The following is a 24706-nucleotide window of genomic DNA, read 5'->3' as shown; positions in this document are numbered from 1 at the left end:
ATACTGTGAGAAATCTTGGAGTCATTTTTGATCAGGATATGTCATTCAAAGCGCATATTAAACAAATATGTAGGACTGCTTTTTTGCATTTACGCAATATCTCTAAAATCAGAAAGGTCTTGTCTCAGAGTGATGCTGAAAAACTAATTCATGCATTTATTTCCTCTAGGCTGGACTATTGTAATTCATTATTATCAGGTTGTCCTAAAAGTTCCCTAAAAAGCCTTCAGTTAATTCAAAATGCTGCAGCTAGAGTGCTGACGGGGACTAGAAGGAGAGAGCATATCTCACCCATATTGGCCTCTCTTCATTGGCTTCCTGTTAATTCTAGAATAGAATTTAAAATTCTTCTTCTTACTTATAAGGTTTTGAATAATCAGGTCCCATCTTATCTTAGGGACCTCGTAGTACCATATCACCCCAATAGAGCGCTTTGCTCTCAGACTGCAGGCTTACTTGTAGTTCCTAGGGTTTGTAAGAGTAGAATGGGAGGCAGAGCCTTCAGCTTTCAGGCTCCTCTCCTGTGGAACCAGCTCCCAATTCAGATCAGGGAGACAGACACCCTCTCTACTTTTAAGATTAGGCTTAAAACTTTCCTTTTTGCTAAAGCTTATAGTTAGGGCTGGATCAGGTGACCCTGAACCATCCCTTAGTTATGCTGCTATAGACGTAGACTGCTGGGGGGTTCCCATGATGCACTGTTTCTTTCTCTTTTTGCTCTGTATGCACCACTCTGCATTTAATCATTAGTGATCGATCTCTGCTCCCCTCCACAGCATGTCTTTTTCCTGGTTCTCTCCCTCAGCCCCAACCAGTCCCAGCAGAAGACTGCCCCTCCCTGAGCCTGGTTCTGCTGGAGGTTTCTTCCTGTTAAAAGGGAGTTTTTCCTTCCCACTGTAGCCAAGTGCTTGCTCACAGGGGGTCGTTTTGACCGTTGGGGTTTTACATCATTATTGTATGGCCTTGCCTTACAATATAAAGCGCCTTGGGGCAACTGTTTGTTGTGATTTGGCGCTATATAAAAAAAAAATTGATTGATTGATTGATAAAATAATTCTCATCCTACTGCACAAGCATTTGAAAAATTACTAGTTGAATACCTGATTAGGAAAAAATTTAAGTCATAACAACCTGTTATGGGGTAAAATAATATAATGTTTAGTGAACAAACCTGCTTTGAACAAGCAAACTTGTGGATTAAAAACAGCTTCCAGAACTTTCCGTCCTTTGTTCTCTTTTAAATGATGAATTTCTTCTTCATAGTCTGCGATCAATCCTTCTAACAACTCAAATATTTCTTCATCAGCAGCTGTCGGCAGTTGTTTCAGCCTGTCCCTCAGCTGCTGGGCTTTAGACATGTTTGTAGAAAACCTTTAAAAAGAAACAAAGAATTACTGACCAAGTGAATTGATGAATCAGTGAACTTATCAGGGAGAGAACAAATGCAGAGATTCAGTGAGCTGAAGAGTTGTTCATGAGAAACCAGGAGTGACTGAAAACAGGCCAATTTAATCATTTGGTCACAAAATCTGAGGAGATGGACTGAGGACAGCTGACAGTTGACATTACTACTGTAAAACCATGAGTATTAGTTAAACCACTCTCTGTCACTGTGTGACATTAGTTCTACTAATATTTTCTCTCTCATCTGTCTCTGTTTTCAGTGACTCATTCTTCTCCATTAAGACTCATCTCATCTGAACTCTCTGTTACATCAGTATGAACAATGTTTTCATTTTCTTTCTCATTTTCGGGAAGACTGGGCAGTATTGGTTTATCCTCATCCTGTGCATTCACTTTACTGAGCCTGGACTGATGTACTGACCAGAATCCCACCGTGTCTTATAAACACAACAGCTCCGTCCTGACCAATAACTACACCTGGACCCTTCCACTCAGTAGCGTCTGCTCACTTGGAGTACACTCTGTCTCTTGTCTCATACTTTTCATCTGTAGGTCTGAGCTGTTTACGCAATGCTCTTATCCTTTCTGAGCATTCCACCTCTGTGAAAGCCCTCCTCGAAGCATCTAAAGCTGCTAGATGTCCTACTTTAGTACTCAGACGTTCCCTCTAGCAGGTAGTTTATCAACCAAAACCGAAGGAAGATCAGGACTGTGTCCAAACACAAGCTGGTATGGACTGTAACCGTGTACAGGTGATTCTTAGACTACGGGCACTTATTATGTCCTTTGATCATATTGTATGAAAAACAGAAAAAAGGGGACATTTCACACTTTTATAGTTATCTTTACAATGAAAGTGTGTTAAGAAATTTGTTCTAGTAGTCTATGATGACTTTTTCGCCTTTTTTCAGCATCATTATATGCAAATATTGCTATTTTGTGCTTGTCCCACACCCAGACTTTTGATCTTCAATGATAAAAATGAATGGTAAAGAAACATTTTTTCTAATGTTTTAAAATATCTCTGAATAAAATATCAGTAAAATAATCAAAACATAATTGGGGTATTCAATGTCATACAACTGTTGTGATTTTTTTTTAAACAAAATGTAGTTGTCCCACACTATTGCTGTAATTTCCACCACAACACTGTAATGTCCCTTTAAAGTTTGTATGAAAGGTTGTTTGGGCAGTTTCTATGGATATAAACAGTGACATAAGAGCATGTATATAGCGCCAAATCACAACAAACAGTTGCCCCAAGGCGCTTTATATTGTAAGGCAATGGTGTGGTGAAAATTACATTTACAAGGCCAATAGTGCCTGTAGTTAAAGAATCACCCGTACATTGATCATACTGTTTTTGGCCATCAGAGTCCAGTCTAGGGCAGTTTGCCAACTGCACCCATTTTCCTTTTTTACCTTCAGGAGGATTTCAGTTAGTGTCATGTTGTGTCTCTTCAGCAGCCCGTTGCTCCAGGGACTGTATCCTGCTCTAGTCTTGGTCTCAATGTTGAAGTTTTCTGCCATGTCTCATACTTCCTCATTGTTAAATTCTCCACCATTGTCAGTAAATAACTGCTTGGGTGAACCGTGGACACTTATCCATGAATGAATGAAGGAACTGATGATCTCCGAGGGTTTCTTGGTCCTGACAATGTTTTCTGCGCTAAGCGTGTGAAATGGTCGATGATGTGCAAGTACCACACGCCAGGTTCCAACTCATATAGATCCATTGTCACCGTCTCATTGTACTCCGAGGACAATGGCAAACCAACAGCTGGCTTGGGCTTGGTCCTGGTGTACCTCTTTGTATACTGGCAAAGTTCCACCTTAGAACTGGAATATAATATATAAGATATACCTTTACAATCAGACAAATAATGTGGTATAATTTTCAATATGACTGGAGCCTTTTTAAATTTTGACCCCTATGTAATTCTTCATTGACCCCTACGTGGCCGCCTATTGAAAATTCAAGTGGCCCATCATTTTTTTGTTTTGTTTTTGTTTTTTCCCCCCAAAAGAGTAACATCTAAGGAAAATTTGTGCTGGATTTGGATTTTTCCCTCAGCCCCAACCAGTCTCAGCAGAAGACTGCCCCTCCCTGAGCCTGGTTCTGCTGGAGGTTTCTTCCTGTTAAAAGGGAGTTTTTCCTTCCCACTGTTGCCAAGTGCTTGCTCATAGGGGGTCGTTTTGACCGTTGGGGTTTTTTATAATCATTGTATGGCCTTGCCTTACAATATGGAGCACCTTGGGGCAACTGTTTGTTGTGATTTGGCGCTATATAAGAAAAAAGTTGATTGATTGATTGATTAGAAGGAGAAAGCATATCTCACCCATATTGGCCTCTCTTCATTGGCTTCCTGTTAATTCTAGAATAGAATTTAAAATTCTTCTTCTTACTTATAAGGTTTTGAATAATCAGGTCCCATCTTATCTTAGGGACCTCATAGTACCATATCACCCCAACAGAGCGCTTCGCTCTCAGACTGCAGGCTTACTTGTAGTTCCTAGGGTTTGTAAGAGTAGAATGGGAGGCAGAGCCTGCAGCTTTCAGGCTCCTCTCCTGTGGAACCAGCTCCCAATTCAGATCGGGGAGACAGACACCCTCTCTACTTTTAAGATTAGGCTTAAAACTTTCCTTTTTGCTAAAGCTTATAGTTAGGGCTGGATCAGGTGACCCTGAACCATCCCTTAGTTATGCTGCTATAGACGTAGACTGCTGGGGGGTTCCCATGATGCACTGTTTCTTTCTCTTTTTGCTCTGTATGCACCACTCTGCATTTAATCATTAGTGATCGATCTCTGCTCCCCTCCACAGCATGTCTTTTTCCTGGTTCTCTCCCTCAGCCCCAACCAGTCCCAGCAGAAGACTGCCCCTCCCTGAGCCTGGTTCTGCTGGAGGTTTCTTCCTGTTAAAAGGGAGTTTTTCCTTCCCACTGTAGCCAAGTGCTTGCTCACAGGGGGTCGTTTTGACCGTTGGGGTTTTACATAATTATTGTATGGCCTTGCCTTACAATATAAAGCGCCTTGGGGCAACTGTTTGTTGTGATTTGGCGCTATATAAAAAAATTGATTGATTGATTGATTTGCTGCAATAGCTGTGATGACAAGAACTTCACTGTCATTGCCACTCACTTGAGCACCTTAATCTCTGATGGCCACACAATAGTGTCCCGAACTAGTGAGCTCCAAAAGGTAGTGGTTGTTTGAACATGACAAGTCTGTCATTTTCCATATCTAAAATAGTTCCTGCTCTTTTCAGAGACATTTTGCTCAACAGCAAGGGAATGTCAGCAGAAACAATTTCAGTTTCAATGTGACACTGTTTGACCAATCTTAGCAGGAAGTTTAACTTTTCTGTTGGAGTTTACCACTTGTCCATCTCCAAATCTGAATGGTCTACAGCTTGGAGATTCTGTTTTGAGCATTTTGTTGACTTAACTTTCACTCAAGTCTTTAACGGAACATCCAGCCACTTTTCACCACACACAGTACAAGTGCATGCAGTGATGATCCCAGTGATTCAGTTAGGAAGATCTCGAAGTCAGTCATAACTTTGGTAAATGGCGTAATATTACATTCCTCCACTTTTTCATCTTCTGTTAACTTTACTTCATTTAGTCGGTGAGGACAACCTTTGACCCAGTGGTATGTGCTCTGACAAATGGCACATTTTGTTCGTTTACCATATTTCTCAAGTGGATCTGTGCCCTGCTGCGGGTGCTACTGCTCTGAGAAGAGCCATTGCTCTGTCTGAATTTGTCCGGTGGTTTTTGATCTGTGAAAAGAAAACTCCATCTTGAGTCTCGCTGCCGTTGTTTTTGCCTCCGAAAATCCGCTTCAGTGCAGACTTCATCGATGCAAATGACAGATCCGTGCACGCTGTGAGTGCCAGCTGCCTGCTCTTCTCCTCGAGACAAGCTGTGTCCAGAAATTTAAACGCCAACACAGTGTCAGACAGCGTCATGTTGTACTTCATGTGATTGTAACGTTGCTCAAAGTCTATGATGTAGTCCGCCATGGACAAAGCACTATCTTTGGCTATCGAGTCAAAATGAGAAAATGCTTCATAAGCACGGTCTTTTTCCTCTCGAAGGAATACCGCGTCCAATTTAGCAAGCAAGGTTTCCATACCATCATCCTTGTTCAGGTCGGCTGCGGATATTTCCAAAGCAGTCTCTCTGACTCTCCCTTTGAGCCCCAGCACCACTGCAAGTATCTGCTTCTTCTTGTCCAAGTCCGTAACAAGTCTCCAAATACTAACTTCATTTTTCCAGTACTTGTATGGCCTGACTTTGGCAAACGTTGGTGGTATTTTATAATTGGAAACCATCCTCTGCTACCATGTAAATACCAAAAACACAACATCTCTGGTACCATTGAAAGTGTCTTTATTCCGCCATTACTCCCTCACAGACCAAGAGGAAAAACAAACCAACCAACCAAACAACATCACGTCTCGCCACCTCTCGCGATAACACATATCCAAGTGTTGGAAGTTAAAGAACCCATTAAATTTTGGAGGTGATCTAGATTCTGAATTAAGTTTTACTTCATGTAGGCTTTGAGGGATTACATCCAAACTACTGCGCAGATTTTGAGAAAATTTTCAGCACTGATACATATTAGGGCAGGGAAGACTCCGTTAAACTTTGGAAGTGATGTGTATCCGGGTCCGAATTCTGGGTAAAGATTTCACTTTGTGTAAGCATTTGAAGATTACATCAAAACTACTTAACAGATTCTCATCAAATTTGCACCACAGAGAAATTAGGGCATGAACACTCCATTAAATTTTGGAGGTGATCTGGATCAAGTTTCACTTCATGTAGGCCTTGAAGGATTACATCAAAACTACTACACAATTCTCACCAAATTTTCACCACTGATACATATTAGGCGATGAAGATTCCATTAAATTTTGGAGTTAATCCAGATCCTGGATCAAGATTTACTTCATGTAGGCTTTGTAGGATTACTTCAATACTTCATGGATATTCACCAAATTTGCACCACAGATGTATATTGGGGCATAAAGACTCCACTGAATTTTGGCGGTAATCTAGATCCTGGATCAAGTTTCACTTCATATAGGCTTTGAAGGATTACATCAATCAATCAATTTTATTTATATAGCGCCAAATCACAACAAACAGTTGCCCCAAGGCGCTTTATATTGTAAGGCAAGGCCATACAATAATTACGGAAAAACCCCAACGGTCAAAACGACCCCCTGTGAGCAAGCACTTGGCGACAGTGGGAAGGAAAAACTCCCTTTTAACAGGAAGAAACCTCCAGCAGAACCAGGCTCAGGGAGGGGCAGTCTTCTGCTGGGACTGGTTGGGGCTGAGGGAGAGAACCAGGAAAAAGACATGCTGTGGAGGGGAGCAGAGATTAATCACTAATGATTAAATGCAGAGTGGTGCATACAGAGCAAAAAGAGAAAGAAACACTCATTGCATCATGGGAACCCCCCAGCAGTCTACGTCTATAGCAGCATAACTAAGGGATGGTTCAGGGTCACCTGATCCAGCCCTAACTATAAGCTTTAGCAAAAAGGAAAGTTTTAAGCCTAATCTTAAAAGTAGAGAGGGTGTCTGTCTCCCTGATCTGAATTGGGAGCTGGTTCTACAGGAGAGGAGCCTGAAAGCTGAAGGCTCTGCCTCCCATTCTACTCTTACAAACCCTAGGAACTACAAGTAAGCCTGCAGTCAGAGCGAAGCGCTCTATTGGGGTGATATGGTACTATGAGGTCCCGAAGATAAGATGGGACCTGATTATTCAAAACCTTATAAGTAAGAAGAAGAATTTTAAATTCTATTCTAGAATTAACAGGAAGCCAATGAAGAGAGGCCAATATGGGTGAGATATGCTCTCTCCTTCTAGTCCCTGTCAGTACTCTAGCTGCAGCATTTTGAATTAACAAGGCTTCAGGGAAGTTTTAGGACAACCTGATAATAATGAATTGCAATAGTCCAGCCTAGAGGAAATAAATGCATGAATTAGTTTTTCAGCATCACTCTGAGACAAGACCTTTCTAATTTTAGAGATATTGCGCAAATGCAAAAAAGCAGTCCTACATATTTGTTTAATATGCGCATTGAATGACATATCCTGCTCAAAAATGACTCCAAGATTTCTCACAGTATTACTAGAGGTCAGGGTAATGCCACCCAGAGTAAGGATCTGGTTAGACACCATGTTTCTAAGATTTGTGGGGCTAAGTACAATAACTCCAGTTTTATCTGAGTTTAAAAGCAGGAAATTAGAGGTCATCCATGTCTAAGACAATCCTGCAATTTAGCTAATTGGTGTGTGTCCTCTGGCTTCATGGATAGATAAAGCTGGGTATCATCTGCGTAACAATGAAAATTTAAGCAATGCTGTCTAATAATACTGCCTAAGGGGAACATGTATAAAGTGAATAAAATTGGTCCTAGCACAAAACCTTGTGGAACTCCATAATTAACCTTAGTCTGTGAAGAAGATTCCCCATTTACATGAACAAATTGTAATCTATTAGATAAATATGACTCAAAACACCGCAGCGCAGTGCCTGTAATACCTATAGCATGCTCTAATCTCTGTAATAAAATTTTATGGTCAACAGTATCAAAAGCAGCACTGAGGTCTAACAGAACAAGCACAGAGATGAGTCCACTGTCTGAGGCCATAAGAAGATCATTTGTAACCTTCACTAATGCTGTTTCTGTACTATGATGAATTCTAAAACCTGACTGAAACTCTTCAAATAGACCATTCCTCTGCAGATCAGTTAGCTGTTTTACAACTACCCTTTCAAGAATTTTTGAGAGAAAAGGAAGGTTGGAGATTGGCCTATAATTAGCTAAGATAGCTGGGTCAAGTGATGGCTTTTTAAGTAATGGTTTAATTACTGCCACCTTAAAAGCCTGTGGTACATAGCCAACTAACAAAGATAGATTGATCATATTTAAGATCGAAGCATTAATTAATGGTAGGGCTTCCTTGAGCAGCCTGGTAGGAATGGGGTCTAATAGACATGTTGATGGTTTGGAGGAAGTAACTAATGAAAATAACTCAGACAGAACAATCTGAGAGAAAGTCTAACCAAATACCGGCATCACTGAAAGCAGCCAAAGATAACGATACGTCTTTGGGATGGTTATGAGTAATTTTTTCTCTAATAGTTAAAATTTTATTAGCAAAGAAAGTCATGAAATCATTACTAGTTAAAGTTAAAGGAATACTCGGCTCAATAGACTCTGTCAGCCTGGCTACAGTGCTGAAAAGAAACCCGGGGTTGTTCTTATTTTCTTCAATTAGTGATGAGTAGTAAGATGTCCTAGCTTTACGGAGGGCTTTTTTATAGAGCAACAGACTCTTTTTCCAGGCTAAGTGAAGAACTTCTAAATTAGTGAGACGCCATTTCCTCTCCAACTTACAGGTTATCTGCTTTAAGCTGCGAGTTTGTGAGTTATACCACGGAGTCAGGCACTTCTGATTTAAGGCTCTCTTTTTCAGAGGAGCTACAGCATCCAACGTTGTGCTCAATGAGGATGTAAAGCTATTGACGAGATAATCTATCTCACTCACAGAGTTTAGGTAGCTACTCTGCACTGTGTTGGTATATGGCATTAGAGAACATAAAGAAGGAATCATATTCTTAAACCTAGTTACAGCGCTTTCTGAAAGCCTTCTAGTGTAATGAAACTTATTCCCCACTACTGGGTAGTCCATCAGAGTAAATGTAAATGTTATTAAGAAATGATCAGACAGAAGGGAGTTTTCAGGGAATACTGTTAAGTCTTCAATTTCCATACCATAAGTCAGAACAAGATCTAAGATATGATTAAAGTGGTGGGTGGACTCATTTACATTTTGAGCAAAGCCAACTGAGTCTAATAATAGATTAAATGCAGTGTTGAGGCTGTCATTCTCAGCATCTGTGTGGATGTTAAAATCGCCCACTATAATTATCTTATCTGAGCTAAGCACTAAGTCAGACAAAAGGTCTGAAAATTCACAGAGAAACTCACAGTAACGACCAGGTGGACGATAGATAATAAATAAAACTGGTTTTTGGGACTTCCAATTTGGATGGACAAGACTAAGAGTCAAGCTTTCAAATGAATTAAAGCTCTGTCTGGGTTTTGGATTAATTAATAAGCTGGAATGGAAGATTGCTGCTAATCCTCCGCCTCGGCCCGTGCTACGAGTGTTCTGGCAGTTAGTGTGACTCGGGGCAACACTCATTTAAACTAACATATTCATCCTGCTGTAACCAGGTTTGTGTAAGGCAGAATAAATCAATATGTTGATTTACTAACAGCCACTTAGAAGAGAGAGACCTAATGTTTAATAGACCACATTTAACTGTTTTAGTCTGTGGTGCAGTTGAAGGTCCTATATTATTTTTTCTTTTTGAATTTTTATGCTTAAATAGATTTTTAGTGGTTATTGGTGGTCTGGGAGCCGGCACCGTCTCTACAGGGATGGGGTAATGAGGGGATGGCAGGGGGAGAGAAGCTGCAGAGTCCGATTGGGGAGGGGGGCCAGAGAAAACTACAGAGTCCGACATTGTTTTTGCAAAGTTACACACCGATTCAATGTTAATTTTAGTGAACTCCGATTGGCGTAACTGGGTGTCATTACTGCTGACGTGAATTACAATCTTACCAAATTTACGCTTAGCCTTAGCCAGCAGTTTCAAATGTCCTTCAATGTCGCCTGCTCTGGCCCCCGGAAGACAACTGACTATGGTTGCTGGTGTCGCTAACTTCACATTTCTCAAAACAGAGTCGCCAATAACCAGAGTTTGATCCTCGGCGGGTGTCGTCGAGTGGGGAAAAACGGTTAGAAATGTGAACGGGTTGGCGGTGAACACGGGGCTTCTGTTTAGGGCTACTCTTCCTCCTCACAGTCACCCAGTCGGCCTGCTTTCCCGGCTGCTCGGGATCTGCTGGAATGGAGCTAACGGCGGCTAAGCTACCTTGGTCCGCACCGACTACAGGGGCCTGACTAGCTGTAGAATTTTCCACGGTGCGGAGCCGAGTCTCCAATTCGCCCAGCCTGGCCTCCAAAGCTACGAATAAGCTACACTTATTACAAGTACCATTACTGCTAAAGGAGGCCAAGGAATAACTAAACATTTCACACCCAGAGCAGAAAAGTGCGGGAGAGACAGGAGAAGCCGCCATGCTAAATTGGCTAAGAGCTAGTAGCTGCGCTAAGCTAGCGGATTCTTAAAAACACACAAAGTGAATAATGTGTAAGTAATTTAGAGGTGATTCAGCAGAGGGAGTGCTTTAGTTAAGGTACGTGAAGATTACACTGTGAAACAAATCGTTATCTAGATCAATCTAACTGCGCAGATTAAACAGCTAACAGATACAGCAAAACACCGCTGTGCTCCGGAACAGGAAGTGATACAATACCGCAGTGAGAGCCAAACACCAGTAGAGGCATCAGCTAGTAGCTCGTGTAGCTCCTAGCTACATCAGAACTACTACACAGATATTCACCAAATTTGCACCACAGATAGACATTGGGCCATGGAAGACTCCACTGAATTTTGGCGGTGACCCGGATCAAGATTTCTGTTTATATAGGCTTTGAAGGATTTCTTCAAAACTACTTCAAGGATTTTCACCACAGATAGCTATTTGGGCATGGAAGACTCCACTAAATTTTGGAGGTGATCTAGATCCAGATTGGCGGCCGTCAGAAATCTCTGATTGCTCTTTTTCAGGTTTGTTTTTAGACTTTTGTGCAGTTCCTCTGCTTGAAATGTTGAGAAGTACATGATATGCATGCTATTCATTCAGGCTGGTGTTTATTTTATTTTTGAATTATACGAGTAGACAGAGGCACAAAAATTCAGTACCAGTGGAGAAAAAGCCACAAACCGATGGTAGATGAAGCTGCAAACCAACGCAAACCAGAAATGGCACGAAATGATTCGATCCACAGACATCAATAGTGTTGTTGCTTAACAATTCCCTTATTGGTCCTCCAGAGAATGCTGGGACTCTTGCCAATCTACTACGTTTCTTTCCTCCCAAAATGAGACGTCCATTGATGCTGACTTGCAGCACAGCCGGCTGAGTTCAGCTCAGAGTTATGGCAAGACATTCATGCCATTAATGTCTGAAAGAAATGCTTTTTACAAAAACTAGATTTTGTTTATTTATACTTATGTCCAGAGATCAAGGATCCAGTGACTAATTTCATATTTATTTACTTTAAGACTCAATAAAATGCTGTTGACAAAACTCATAAAACCTACTTTTAGTAGAGAAAATTCACAAGAGGTATTGATAAGGAATCGGATCGGTGATGGCATAGATAGAATCTTATCAATACCCATCCCTAGAAATGACAAGGTGAGATGCTGAAGAGCTTAGCTCATTCATGTCCGTGACATATACATATTATTTGAAATAAAACTGAAGACATTTTCTACTTTTCAATGTTATTGTTCAGAGGTTTTTCTACTGAAACCCAACTGATTTTCTGACTAATGGGCCTAGTTCTGAAAAGAAGGTGGGCACCGTCCACACACTAAACTCGTCTGGACTATCCATTGTTAGAGAATGTGACTTTAAGCTTAATTTCACCTCAGCACGGGGTGATATGTTATTGGATTAACCCACAGAAAGCCTGGTACTTTCCAGAAGCAAGTAAGATCACACTGGACTTTCCATTGCAAATGGAAATTTCCAGAAATACCTGAAGTGGTGAAAATAAAGATGTGTGCTTCTATCATTAAGAATGTAACAGTATTTTAATCAAACAAGGTATTGATGTGTTACATTTAAAGAAATTAGTAAAAGATGTGATTTATGAATGATTAACGGTGATGATCATGAGTTATTTTAATGATGTAATAATCAAAAGTGAGGTAGGCCAAGTTGTAGAGGGGTAAGAGAATCTGACTTGAGAAATGATTGAATAAGTGATTAATGAATGATTAATATGAGGTCTGTTATTTTTTGCAATAACCTTATGGATTTGAATCACGTGCGATTGCATCAGCCAAGCTTGAACCTTCGTGCGCATGCGCGAGTTTTTTCACACCTGTCGGTTGCGTCATTCGCCAGTGAGCAGGCTTTGACTGAGCACTGGTCCTCCCCCCTCGTCGGATTTTCACTGTGAGGAAAATGTCTGTATGGCTGGAGATACCACCTGCAGAGGGCACTCTGACCAGCTCTCTGTCACAAGGGTCTGACCCTCAATCTCCCACCAGTATTACCACACGGGATCGATTGAAGACTGTTTAAGCTGGCGGCGAGGAGATTCGTCTAGCTGCTCACTGCCTCCATCCAGACGTCCACCCCACTAAAGCTGGACTCGCACCCTGGCAGAACAGCCTCCACTGGAACCAGGATACAAGCCGGCCACACCCGTTAACGGCAGCTCTCACTCTAATGGATCAGGGCTCTTGGAATGTTGCTAGAATTATGTTTAGCGATCCGTACAGTGGACCCCAGGGATGTGTTAATTTCGTCAAAGCAGGCCAACATTTAAGAACTGTTTGATGTTGTACAAGGGCTGTCAATTAAGTATAGGTCCTTGTTAGTTTTTTCAAAAACTATATGGATTTCATTCATATGTTTTTACGTCAGACATGCTTGAACCCTCGTGCGCATGTGAGTTTTTTCACACCTGTCGGTTGCATCATTCGCCTGTGAGCACGCTTTGTGGGAGGAGTGGTCCAGCCCCCTCGGCGGATTTTCATTGTCAGGAAAATGGTGTCGCCGTCGTCAGCCTGTTTCAAACTGAAAACCTCCACTGATCCAGGACGTTGTGAGAGAACAGAAGTTTCAGAAGAAGTCGGTTTCAGCATTTTATCCGAATATTACACTATTAAAGGAGATTTTTTTTAATTAAAGACGTGCGGACGGATTGCAGCGTCGGCTCACAGCCGCCGCGACGCTCCGCCACAGGAAAAACACCTCCGTGTTGATAACCATTTGTAAAATCCAGGCGGCTTTTGATGGCTTTCAGTGGAGTGAGTATCTGAGAAATTGTTTAACAGCTGGGAATGTTTCAACTTGTCCTTAAGGCTTCCAACAGAGGTGTTTTTCCTGTGGCGGAGCGTCGCGGCGGCTGCGAGCCGAAGCTGCAATCCGTCCGCACGTCTTTCATTAAAAAAATCTCCTTTAACAGTGGAATATCCGGATAAAATGCTGAAACCGACTTCTTCTGAAACTTCTCTGTTCTCTCACGACGTCCTGGATCAATAGAGCCTGAAATGTGGAGGTTTTCAGCTTGAAACAGGCTGACGACGGCGCCTGGGAGCGCTGCGCGACGTCCCGCTCCATGGGAAGTCCTTAAAGCAACAGTATCACCTCAAAATCTCTCATCAGCCGTTAAAATTTTCACTGAAAACCAGCTTAATTTTTCGAACCGTGTCCACTTCGATGTGCCTCACAGGTTTAGAAAAAATTTTGATCAAACAAAGCGCCAGTCTCTCAGCAACTTCTCAGACCAAGGAATTCCGACGAGGGGCTGGATGACTCCTCCCACAAGGAGTGCTCACATACAAATGACGTCACCGACAGGCGTGGAAAAACTCACGCATGCGCACGAGGGTTCAAGCATGTCTGATGTAAAAACATATGAATGAAATCCATAGTTTTTGAAAAAAATAAAAAGGACCTATACTTTATTGACAGCCCTCGTACACCCAATACACTTCATTTTTACACCTTAAGGAGATCCAATAATCCAATGTCCTCAACCAACACTTTAACAACAGTTTAAAAATTTATTGCAGATCATGCAAGTGCAGGCAACATAGTGATGACAACATAAAATTGATTAAAACATGATTGGTAAAAATGATCTGATTCTGTAAATCTAAACTGATCACTCACTTTAGTAGGGACAGGTCTGATTTCCTAATAGTCTTTTGGAGGTGAGAGGGTGAGGATCTGAGATCACGCTCCCTGGCCAGGGGATCTTGATCTCTGTTTGCTGAGTATGGCTTCCTCTTCAGTTGACAGCAGCCAACCTAAATCCAACACCCATATGCCAAGTGTCGGTCTGTGGATCGTTGGGAGCAGACAGAGAAATCTTTAGATCAACTCTCACACATGGGTTAAGGGCCAGTGGTTATCTTCCCCTTCTGCAGCTCCTCCCTGGATTACCCATGTATGCCGAAATCTCTCTCCTTAGATGATTTTGCTCCAAGTTCTCTCACTCTTTGATGCATATAATTCCAGTTAGTTGCCACGAGCTGGTCAGTTCCTGTGTGCTCCTCCGAAGCCTTTACAGAGGTCTGGAAGAATAACGTAGCTTCCTCATTGCAAACATCTGAATCACAATCAAGTTGACCAACTTACAAGTGTTGATGTTACAATCAACAATAAACTGTGTGTTCAAAAGTATGGAGTTTGTCATCATTTCCATTGTTGCCCAAAGATGCCCTTAACTTCCAAATTTGAGCAAATTATGTAATTTGGGGAATTTTACTGTTATGCTGGTGCATGCAAAATATTCAATTCAATTGATACAGCATTACTTGATATTTCATTTTTGTAATTACTTTTTTCAGATTCAGGAAGGCACAGCAACCAATCTGAACCATGATGACATATCTATATGAACATAGAACAATATTTAATTTCAGACTTTTTTTTTCAGATAAACCTGCGGTGTTACAATTTTTCATTTTGTAAGCACTTGTAAAGGTAAAGGCCGTGAAATAATAAAATATGTTAAAATAAACTGGTTATTGTTCATGTATATTGAGGACTTTGTATTAACAGTATGTTGAATATAATTGAATTTGGATTGTTTTTCCAAAAATTCGAGTTTTGTGACCACACCTTTTGTTCACCAAAATCCTGTAGTGTCCGTACATAACCCTGGAGAATCCTCTACCCAAAGGAGGTCAGTGGATCAAATGGTATGTAACAGTAGTCGAGCTTAGTCTTTATTTATAACAGAAAAAATGTTTTTCAATTCTCATTTGAAATGAACATTTGGGCACTAACAGTTGAAAACCGTAGTGTCCGCACATACTATCATGTATTGTGCTAAAATCAGGATAGTAAACAGCAAACCAGTGATATTTCAGCAATTAAATTTTAGTAATACACAAATAAAAAAATAAAGCATGATTTTGAATAATTAGATTTTTTGTGTAGTGTCCGTACATAGATAACTTCAGTTCTGTTATATGGTAGCAGAGGTTGCATTAAACAATTTTGACAGAAGTTCTTTTGATATATGTATTACTGTGTATTCCCACTTTGGGGATGATGTTTCAAGTTAAGCAATAAAGTTACTTTTTTCAGAACTGATGTCATGTTCTATTTTTGATCATATAAAAAAATCAATTTTGAGCTGTTTCCATTTGAAATCATGAATGATTCCTTATATGCTGAATGCATTCCATACCAAGAACTATGGTCACATGTATCTCTGACAATACAAACAAAGAACACTACAATCACAACGTAAAAACTGATAATATAATCACGTACGAGAGAGCTATTACAATAGCATGTAGTATCCGTACATAGCCAATTTCAGAATTTAACATTTAGTTGAATGCGCTGTAATTTTGCAATGAAGACAGTTACTTCAAAAATATTTTCAGGCATTGAGCTCTAGATACCACAGACTGCTTTAGAAGTATTTTCATCTTCATCTGAGGAACTTCATTTTTCACCTCTTGTGCACCACAGTTGGTCATCTTAATTGTGATTCAGCCGAAACAGTTTTTATACGTCATCATTGTAGGTTACCAGAGAACACTGACTCAAAGCCCCCATCTCACACCTCCCTCTAAACTTGTCTTGTTTACACCTATAGATACAGTAGTGTTCAGAATAATAGTAGTGCTATGTGACTAAAAATATTAATCCAGGTTTTGAGTATATTTCTTATTGTTACATGGGAAACAAGGTACTAGCAGATTCAGTAAATTCTCACAAATCCAACAAGACCAAACATTCATGATATGCACACTCTTAAGGCTATGAAACTGGGCTATTAGTAAAAAAAAAAAAAATATATATATATAGAGAGAGAGAGAGAGAGAGAGAGAAAAGGGGGTGTTCACAATAATAGTAGCATCTGCTGTTGACGCTACAAACTTAAAACTATTATGTTCAAACTGCTATTTTAGCAATCCTGTGAATCACTAAACTAGTATTTAGTTGTATAACCACAGTTTTTCATAATTTCTTCACATCTGCGAGGGATTAATTTTGTTGGTTTGGAACCGAGATTTTGCTCGTTTACTAGTGTGCTTGGGGTCATTGTCTTGTTGAAAAACCCATTTCAAGGGCATGTCCTCTTCAGCATAAGGCAACATGACCTCTTCAAGTATTTTGACATATCCAAACTGATCCATGATACCTGGTATGTGATATATAGGCCCAACACCATAGTAGGAGAAACATGCCCATGTCATGATGCTTGCACCACCATGCTTCACTGTGAATTGTGGCTTGAATTCAGAGTTTGGGGGTCGTCTCACAAACTGTCTGCGGTCCTTGGACCCAAAAAGAACAATTTTACTCTCATCAGTCCACAAAATATTCCTCCATTTCTCTTTAGGCCAGTTGATGTGTCCTTTGGCAAATTGTAACCTCTTCTGCACATGTCTTTTATTTAACAGAGAGACTTTGTGGGGGATTCTTGCAAATAAATTAGCTTCACACAGGCGTCTTCTAACTGTCACAGCACTTACAGGTAACTCCAGACTGTCTTTGATCATCCTGGAGCTGATCAATGGGTGAGCCTTTGCCATTCTGGCTATTCTTCTATCCATTTTGATGGTTGTTTTCCATTTTCTCCCACGCATCTCTGGTTTTTATGTCAATTTTAAAGCATTGGAGATCATTGTAGATGAACAGCCTATAATTTTTTGCACCGGCGTATAAATTTTCCCCTCTCCAATCAACTTTTTAATCAAACTACGCTGTTCTTCTGAACAATGTCTTGAACGTCCTATTTTCCTCAGGCTTTCAAAGAGAAAAGTATGTTCAACAGGTGCTGGCTTCATCCTTAAATAGGGGACACCTGATTCACACCTGTTTGTTCCACAAAACTGACAAACTCACTGACTGAATGACACTACTATTATTGTGAACACCCCCTTTTCTACTTTTTTTTTTTACTAATAGCCCAATTTCATAGCCTTAAGAGTGTGCATATCATGAATGCTTAATCTTGTTGGATTTGTGAGAATCTGCTGAATCTAATGGTACCTTGTTTCCCATGTAACAATAAGAAATATACTCAAAACCTGGATTAATCTTTTTAGTCACATAGCACTACTATTATTCTGAACACTATTGTACTTCCTCATTTTAACTGACTGTTAAACACGATTCCTCTTTTTAACTGACAGTTGAGCAGATTTCCTCTTTTCGTCTCAAAAACAAGTTAAGAATTTCTCTGTTCGTTAACTGACAGTTAAACACATTTCCTCTTACAAACAATTCAGTTCCTTTTCTTTCTTAAAAACAATTCAGCCTGTCACACTTCAATTCTTTAAGCGTATAATCATCACAACACATATCAAATCATTATTATTAATTATCCATAAATCACATTTTCAGCAATTACACTTTCAATTATTTCTCAAATCAAACATATGAATCATTCATTAATCACTTATTTAATCACTTCGATCATTTTCCAAGTCTGATTCTCTTACCCCTCTACAACTTGGCCTACCTCACTTCAGTTATTTCTGGAAATTCCCATTTGCAATAGAAAGTCCAGTGTGATCTTACTTGCTTCTGGAAAGTACCAAACGTTCTGTGGGTTAATCCAATAACATATCACCCCGTGCTGAGGTGAAATTGAGTTTAAAGTCACATTCTCCAACACCGTGATATCTAACTCCACTGAACTCTCAAGCTGTTCTAATTTACGTCACGGCTCCCTCAGAGGGCCACCCTGTCTGACAACATCGCACAAGTTATCTTAAAGTATTGCGCACTTAAAAGAACAAGCAAGGAGCGAAGCTAATCACTCCTCGGATTCACACAGTAGTAAATTAATGATAAACTCCGTAGCTGTAGCAGTTAAAGACTAACAAAAGAAATGCACAGTTAACTACGATTAAACAGACGATTCCAACCTTGTAGTTAGTAGAAGAGCGACAACGAACGCACTCGCCGAGGAGCCAGTCCGTCCGGAAAACAAGCCCGACTGGGAACATATCCCCAGACTTTCCTTTTTTCAGATTACAAGGGCGGGTTTTCCATGGTGACAGGCGTCAGCTCTCCCTGCAATCTGATTGGCTACTCCGTGTGCTTCCCCAATTGTCATTGGCTCTTGGTCATGTCAATCTTTGTACTGGTTGTCACTCACACAACCACTGTTGTATGATCAAACGGAAACAAAACTGAAACCTAGTGTAAGACTGGACTGTGTATAAAACTCGACAGAGCTTTTATTTTGAAACAAATACAAGAAGTGCTTCTGCGGCTACACCGATTAAATGCTTAAACTTCACGACTTTCCCCCGTCGTGTTGACAGCAGCAGCAGCACAGCAGCGTGCGCGGAGTTAAAACGTAACGTACCGTAAGAACTCTATAAATATTCCTGAGAATTGTCCAATTGAAAAGCCTAGACATGCTTTTCACTGCTGTAGCACAAGTAATTCGTTGCCTTTCGTTGTGTTTGTAGACTGTCTGATTGATTACACAGGTGAATATATCAAAGACGGATAACAATAAAGAATTATTATTTCCATTGTGGTCCTTTTGAAACTATCACGTGACAAAATAGAGGGGCTTGATGATGTACAACTTGTAAATAAGAAAAGCATATTAATTAATGACACATACACACACATTATATATTGTTTGCACTGGGATACCACTTAAGTACAAATTGCAAAGAAGACAATAAGATTTGAATAATTAATGTAAATAGCAATGAATGTTATTTACATTAATGTGTATATATATATATATATATATATATATATATATATATATATATATATACACACACACAGGGGCGTAGGTTTGCATATGTATATATATATATATATATATATATATATATATATATATATATATATACACACACAGGGGCGTAGGTTTGCATATGGACCATAGGGACAAGTCACAACCAATATTTAGCATTTTTTTTTATATATCAAAATCATTCACTATTTTTTTGCGAACTCGATACTATAATTTTAGTCGTCACGTTTTGTGTTTTCGACGTGCCAGAGTGACAGGGTTACCCATGTTGCAATTTCATTAGCTCACGTTCTTCTCACATGGATGTAAACAAAGCGCATCTCGTGGCAGGCAGCGCTTCATTTGTAAAGTGGGAGGTCCCGGAGCGCAGAGGATGGGTGGCTCCGGTGCAGTGTTGCCAGATGTACGATAATTATCGTATTTGTACGATAGTTTTGCCCTCTGTACGATCAATAATGGGGAAAAAATCCAATATGTACGATAATTTCAGTTGGTTGCCCAAACACGCATCTCTCTCTGACACCCAAGAATCATTTTGCAGGCGTTGCACTCAGGTGGCATCAAAGACACACCACACACAGGGCTGCTGCTGGCTTTGGGCGACCGGGACAAAGTCATTTGAAAGCCCGCCCCCTCTCTATACAAGTTCCCATCCAATCTCTGCCGTGACAGGAAGATTCCCCAGCCAACATCTTTTTTTTTTCTCGAAACTTTATTTTAACAAATGCAATAACAAACGAACAAAACACAGGAGCAAAGAGATATACAAGAAAAATAAAAAAAAAAGGTTCAAGTTCCTTATGGAGGTGTCAACATTTTTTCTGTGTTCAACAAAATCTGCACAAGTGGCATCGGATGACGACAGCGACCTCGAGGTTGAATTCGACTCTTTCTAGTCTGGTAATTAACACGTTTGTGTCCCTTCACAGAAAAAAAAAATCTTTCTAGTCTGGTAGTGCATTTGCTTGTGCATTTGTGTTCTTTCTGTGCCATAGTTTCCCCATTACTATAATTACTGTTTAAAAATGTGACAAAATTCTTTGTAAATAAAAAAACAAAAACGCAAAAATAGCTACGTTGTATGCGTTTTGTTTGTGTACGATAATTTCTCCCAAAATACGATAATTTTGAGGTTTTGGTACGATAGTTTCATATTTCATATCTGGCAACACTGCTCCGGTGCAGAAAAACAAGAAGGGCGGGGCTTGCGAACAATGCTGTGCGCCACACTTAAAATAAACTGCACACCCACACAAACACATCTTCACAAATGACACTAACACCCTGCCTTTTCCTCAAAAATTACTACATTTATGTTTGCTGTCTGTCTCTGTACTTTTCTGTCAGTTTTGCGCTCTTTTTCATACTTTTCCCTCGTTTCAAAAGTCACCGAACGCACTTTACCATAATATATGCAACATATAGCACACTGTCGGAAAGCACGGGTTCTTGGCTTGCTGTCAGTGTTGAAATTTTTCAGAGTGAGGGCTTACATGAGAACTTACGGTAATGAGAATCAGCGGCGCACTAGTGTGAAACTTCCGTGTTTTTCCTCTGCGTTATGACATCACAGGCTTACATTTACCGTAATACACCATATATGTTATTGGAAATCCCTTTTTTTTTTCTTTTTTTTTGGGGGGCAAATTAGGTTGCCAGATACCTACAACTGCATTATTGATTAAGAGAATAGATTATACATCTTGGTTGCAAAAACTTTTTTTTTTTTTTTTAGCTCCACAAGTATATTTTTTGTTGTCTTGTTCTCTCAGGTGTAGGCCTATAGAATAGATTTGTGATTTTGGGTGCAATTTTGTTATTTAAGCTATTTGTTTGTTTGTCCACACACTTAATATTGTAAATAAAGTGTTAAATTATTCAGCATTATGTCGTCATATGTTATGTATTATGCTGTACTTGTGCGTCTAATGGTATGAGTGGGTTAGGGGGTGGTATTGTCCCTACCAAAGCTGAGACCAAACCTACGCCCTTGTATATATATATATATATATATATATATATACACACACACACACACCCCAATTAAACAAGCTAAAATTGTAAAGAAGACAATAAGATCTTTAATTAATATAAATAACTGTTTATCTTTAGATATGTCAACAAAACAACAAATTTAGCACCAAATTTAAGACTAAAAAAACAGTGGACTAAAAGACAGGCTAGTCATTTGAACTAAAAATCACATTAATAACAAATAAAGGGTTGAGTTCCTCTTCCCTTAACTGACTGAATAAAAATGACTGCGTTTTAAAAAACTTATCTTGGTGCTTATCAACTGTAACTAAGCAGTGTAGTGCAAAGATAAGCAAAGGAACACTTCAGTTAATGATGCAAGCAAGAAATTTTGCACAATAGCTCAGTAGAATCTTCTCTTCCAAAAAGTTTGGGTACCCACAAAAATTTCAAGATGGCTGCCATTTTTCAAGACGGCCACGGCTATACTAATTTATGATGATTTCTGCACACAATGGATGAAACAAATGCACCATTTCTTAGCTAAAGTGTGTTTTTGGGCTTGTACAATAGTTAAAATCATCAACAGTATAAGAAATATCATTTTGAAAAGCATATCGTTCAAATTGCCGGGGCACAATCGTCTTTTTAGCAATTACGATTTCAAGCTATAGATTGAAGAAGCAACTCCTGCTTCCACTAAGGCACTGGTCCAGCCACTGTCCTTCAGCAAGGAACAGAGTGACCTCAGGGCTGCCATTTCAATGTGGAGACCCCCAAACATGACAACATATTTGTCTTCACCAAATTCATCTGACCACTGCCACTGAACCTGCTTTGCCAAGGCATAGATAGGCTGATCCGCTGTGATAACAGGAACTTGACCTGGGTTCAGATGTGCCACAACATCACTTACTTTCTTCATGACATGCTTTACCGTGGCTACACTGTGAGCCTGGTCCCTCAGAAGTGGCAGCAATGAAGAGATGCTCACCTCAAACTCTGTGTTTCGTTTCTGAGATGCATGATGTGATGACCATGTGAGGTCAGTTGCCCCAGCCACCTCCTCAGTGACAATGACTTTCTCCAACCATTCATATTCCAGAGATAGTTGCGTTTTCAGTAGTTCAGGGGCTGGTAGAGGCACTTCACCGCTTGGTGGAGTTGGGTTCTTTGTTGTGAAGAAGGAAGGAGAGATATTTGTGAATGAGTCAGGAAGCTCAGGTACATGTTTTACCCTCTCTGGTCCAAACTGGACCTGATGGCGCTCTTCGCCATGATTGTCTTTTGCAGGGTGCTGAAATACTGATACACTTGTCCCATAAAAAGCAGTTGTAGCTGTGGTTGCAGAGGGATTATGGTCAATGTTGTCCATGACTGCTGTGGTGAACAGCCCTTTTCTCAGGACAGGTGGACAGACCACACACTTCTCCACATATTTGTTAACTGTGGCATGTCCAAGCTGGGCTGATATCTCCAGCACCCTGTCATAGCAGATGCTCAAACCGTTGTCATGAAGCATTTCCACCAAGTTCCTTTTCCTGGTTTTGGCATAAACAGCCATGCCCATGTACACTGGAAAAGGAGTTTCACGATCCTTAGAGTGTCGATGGACAGTTGCTCCTTTCTTTGGCTTTGAGAAGCAGTTGTATTGCATCAGTTGCGTGATAGCCAGGTTTGATTTCAATGAGCCAAACCTAAGCTGTGACGATGTCTGCTCCATGTTCAACCATGCTTATGAACTGCAGTAGACTTTCAGGAATGGCATCATTAATGCATCCCTCACCAAATGTTCCATCAAACCTGGACTGATGATCCAGAATCTGCTTCCTGAGTATCATTGCTGCCTTAGCAACACAAAGAGCATCTGAGTATTCACATGCTTGAGAGAGAGCTAACATATCCATCCTGCTCTGGATCATGATGCACAGAGGCTAAGGGTGAAATAAGAGCTTCCTTTTGATTCTCTTGACAAAGACAGCATTTGCTCCAGTCAGTTTCCTTTCTGCTTGGGAAAGAACTTGCCATTTTGAGCGCTTGACGAAGGCCGAGGGGCTATCCTTTTACCACCTTTGTCAAGTATGCACATTGATGTATGGGATACAACTAGGTTTGGTTACCCTACACCTATCCCGATCATTCATCCAATGTCATTTAAGTCCCGTGTGATCTGTACACCATCTGGGTAAGTACATGGGTAACCCATGTATAGCCCCCTCACCCTTGGCTCGGCTCTCCCGTGCTGGCACATCCTGTCAATTCAGGTGCGGCTGTCTAACTAAATCTACCAACTACTTTCTACTAGCTAATTGATTTGGGGCTGCTAGACAGCATTTGGGACACTATTCTATGCTAAACTACACTACAACTAGCACTAGCATACCATTTTGGTGTTAGTAATACTAAGTATGGCATTAGTAAAGCAAGATTAGCTGACACTGCACCCCATGCTGAGTTGAACAGCAGTGAAGTCACCAGTGTGCCCTGGTTGTGCATTGATTTTCACTCTTTTAAATATATTATAATACAAAATCAGCAACTTCACACCAAACTGAATTGTAAACCAATTGTGTGTGACATATTTAATGAAATGAACACTTCTGCATGACATTAAAACATTGCCAAGAGCCTTGTAAATCATTCATGTGTTCTGATCGGAAATATGGCTGCCATATTTGTGTATACTTGTAAATCTATATACTATATTAATCAGTATACAAATATCCAGCATATATTTGCTTGGGGTGTAAATTAAGCAAATAAAACAAGCAAATACAAATGCTTAGAAATATGACAAAAGTTGTGAGTTGTGATATGGAAAGTCGACTGGTGGCCATCTTGAAAAATAGCGGCCATCTTGAAATTTTGACTGGGTACCCAGTGAATTTTCACAAGTACACTATGGGGAATATCTGTGCCAATTTTTTTGCTTGCATCATTAACTGAAGTGATCTAGTGAAAAATTGAACTTATCCGCTGCACTAGTGATACTGTTCCAGGCTGTGGCACCAGTATGTTTGAAGGAGGTTTGTCCAAAAGATTTTACAGGATAAATAATGAGAAAGTAGGGCCCTAAGTGAGGATTAGAATTTAGACAAAGGAGGATGATAGATAGTTCGGGGCTGTACCATGAATAATATTATCCAGTGAGTTCATTTTTAACTCTGTGACTCACTGGAATAATTTTGACCTGTTTGAACTCAGCGTGTCCTATGTGGGTCCTGGGAGGGACATTGAGGATATATCAAACTATTTTGTTCTGAGTGGTTTGCAGATGATTCTGAAGCTTCTTAGTAAGACCAGAGTACCAAGAAATGCTGCCGTTGTCATAGTGACATTGAATCAAAGCACAAGTCAGTAGTTTTTATATTTCAGG

General features: G+C 40.2%; 1 long non-coding RNA gene across 1 annotated transcript in view; it reads right to left on the bottom strand.

Moving 5' to 3' along the window:
* Nucleotides 1–11472, bottom strand: part of LOC117530265 — a 32421-nt gene extending 20949 nt beyond the window's left edge. The window contains exons 1-3 of the long non-coding RNA XR_004566274.1: nt 11462–11472; nt 8144–8147; nt 1172–1371 (exon numbers count right to left, since the gene is read on the bottom strand). This is a non-coding gene — a long non-coding RNA (uncharacterized LOC117530265). The remainder of the gene's footprint in view (nt 1–1171; nt 1372–8143; nt 8148–11461) is intronic.
* Between the last annotated feature and the right edge of the window lie 13234 nt (nt 11473–24706).

The sequence above is a fragment of the Thalassophryne amazonica genome, chromosome 18 (genome assembly GCF_902500255.1).
Source record: "Thalassophryne amazonica chromosome 18, fThaAma1.1, whole genome shotgun sequence".
Taxonomy (NCBI): Eukaryota; Metazoa; Chordata; class Actinopteri; order Batrachoidiformes; family Batrachoididae; genus Thalassophryne; species Thalassophryne amazonica.
The sequence above is the reverse complement of the archived record's forward strand: the minus strand, read 5'-3'. Positions and strand labels throughout refer to the sequence as shown.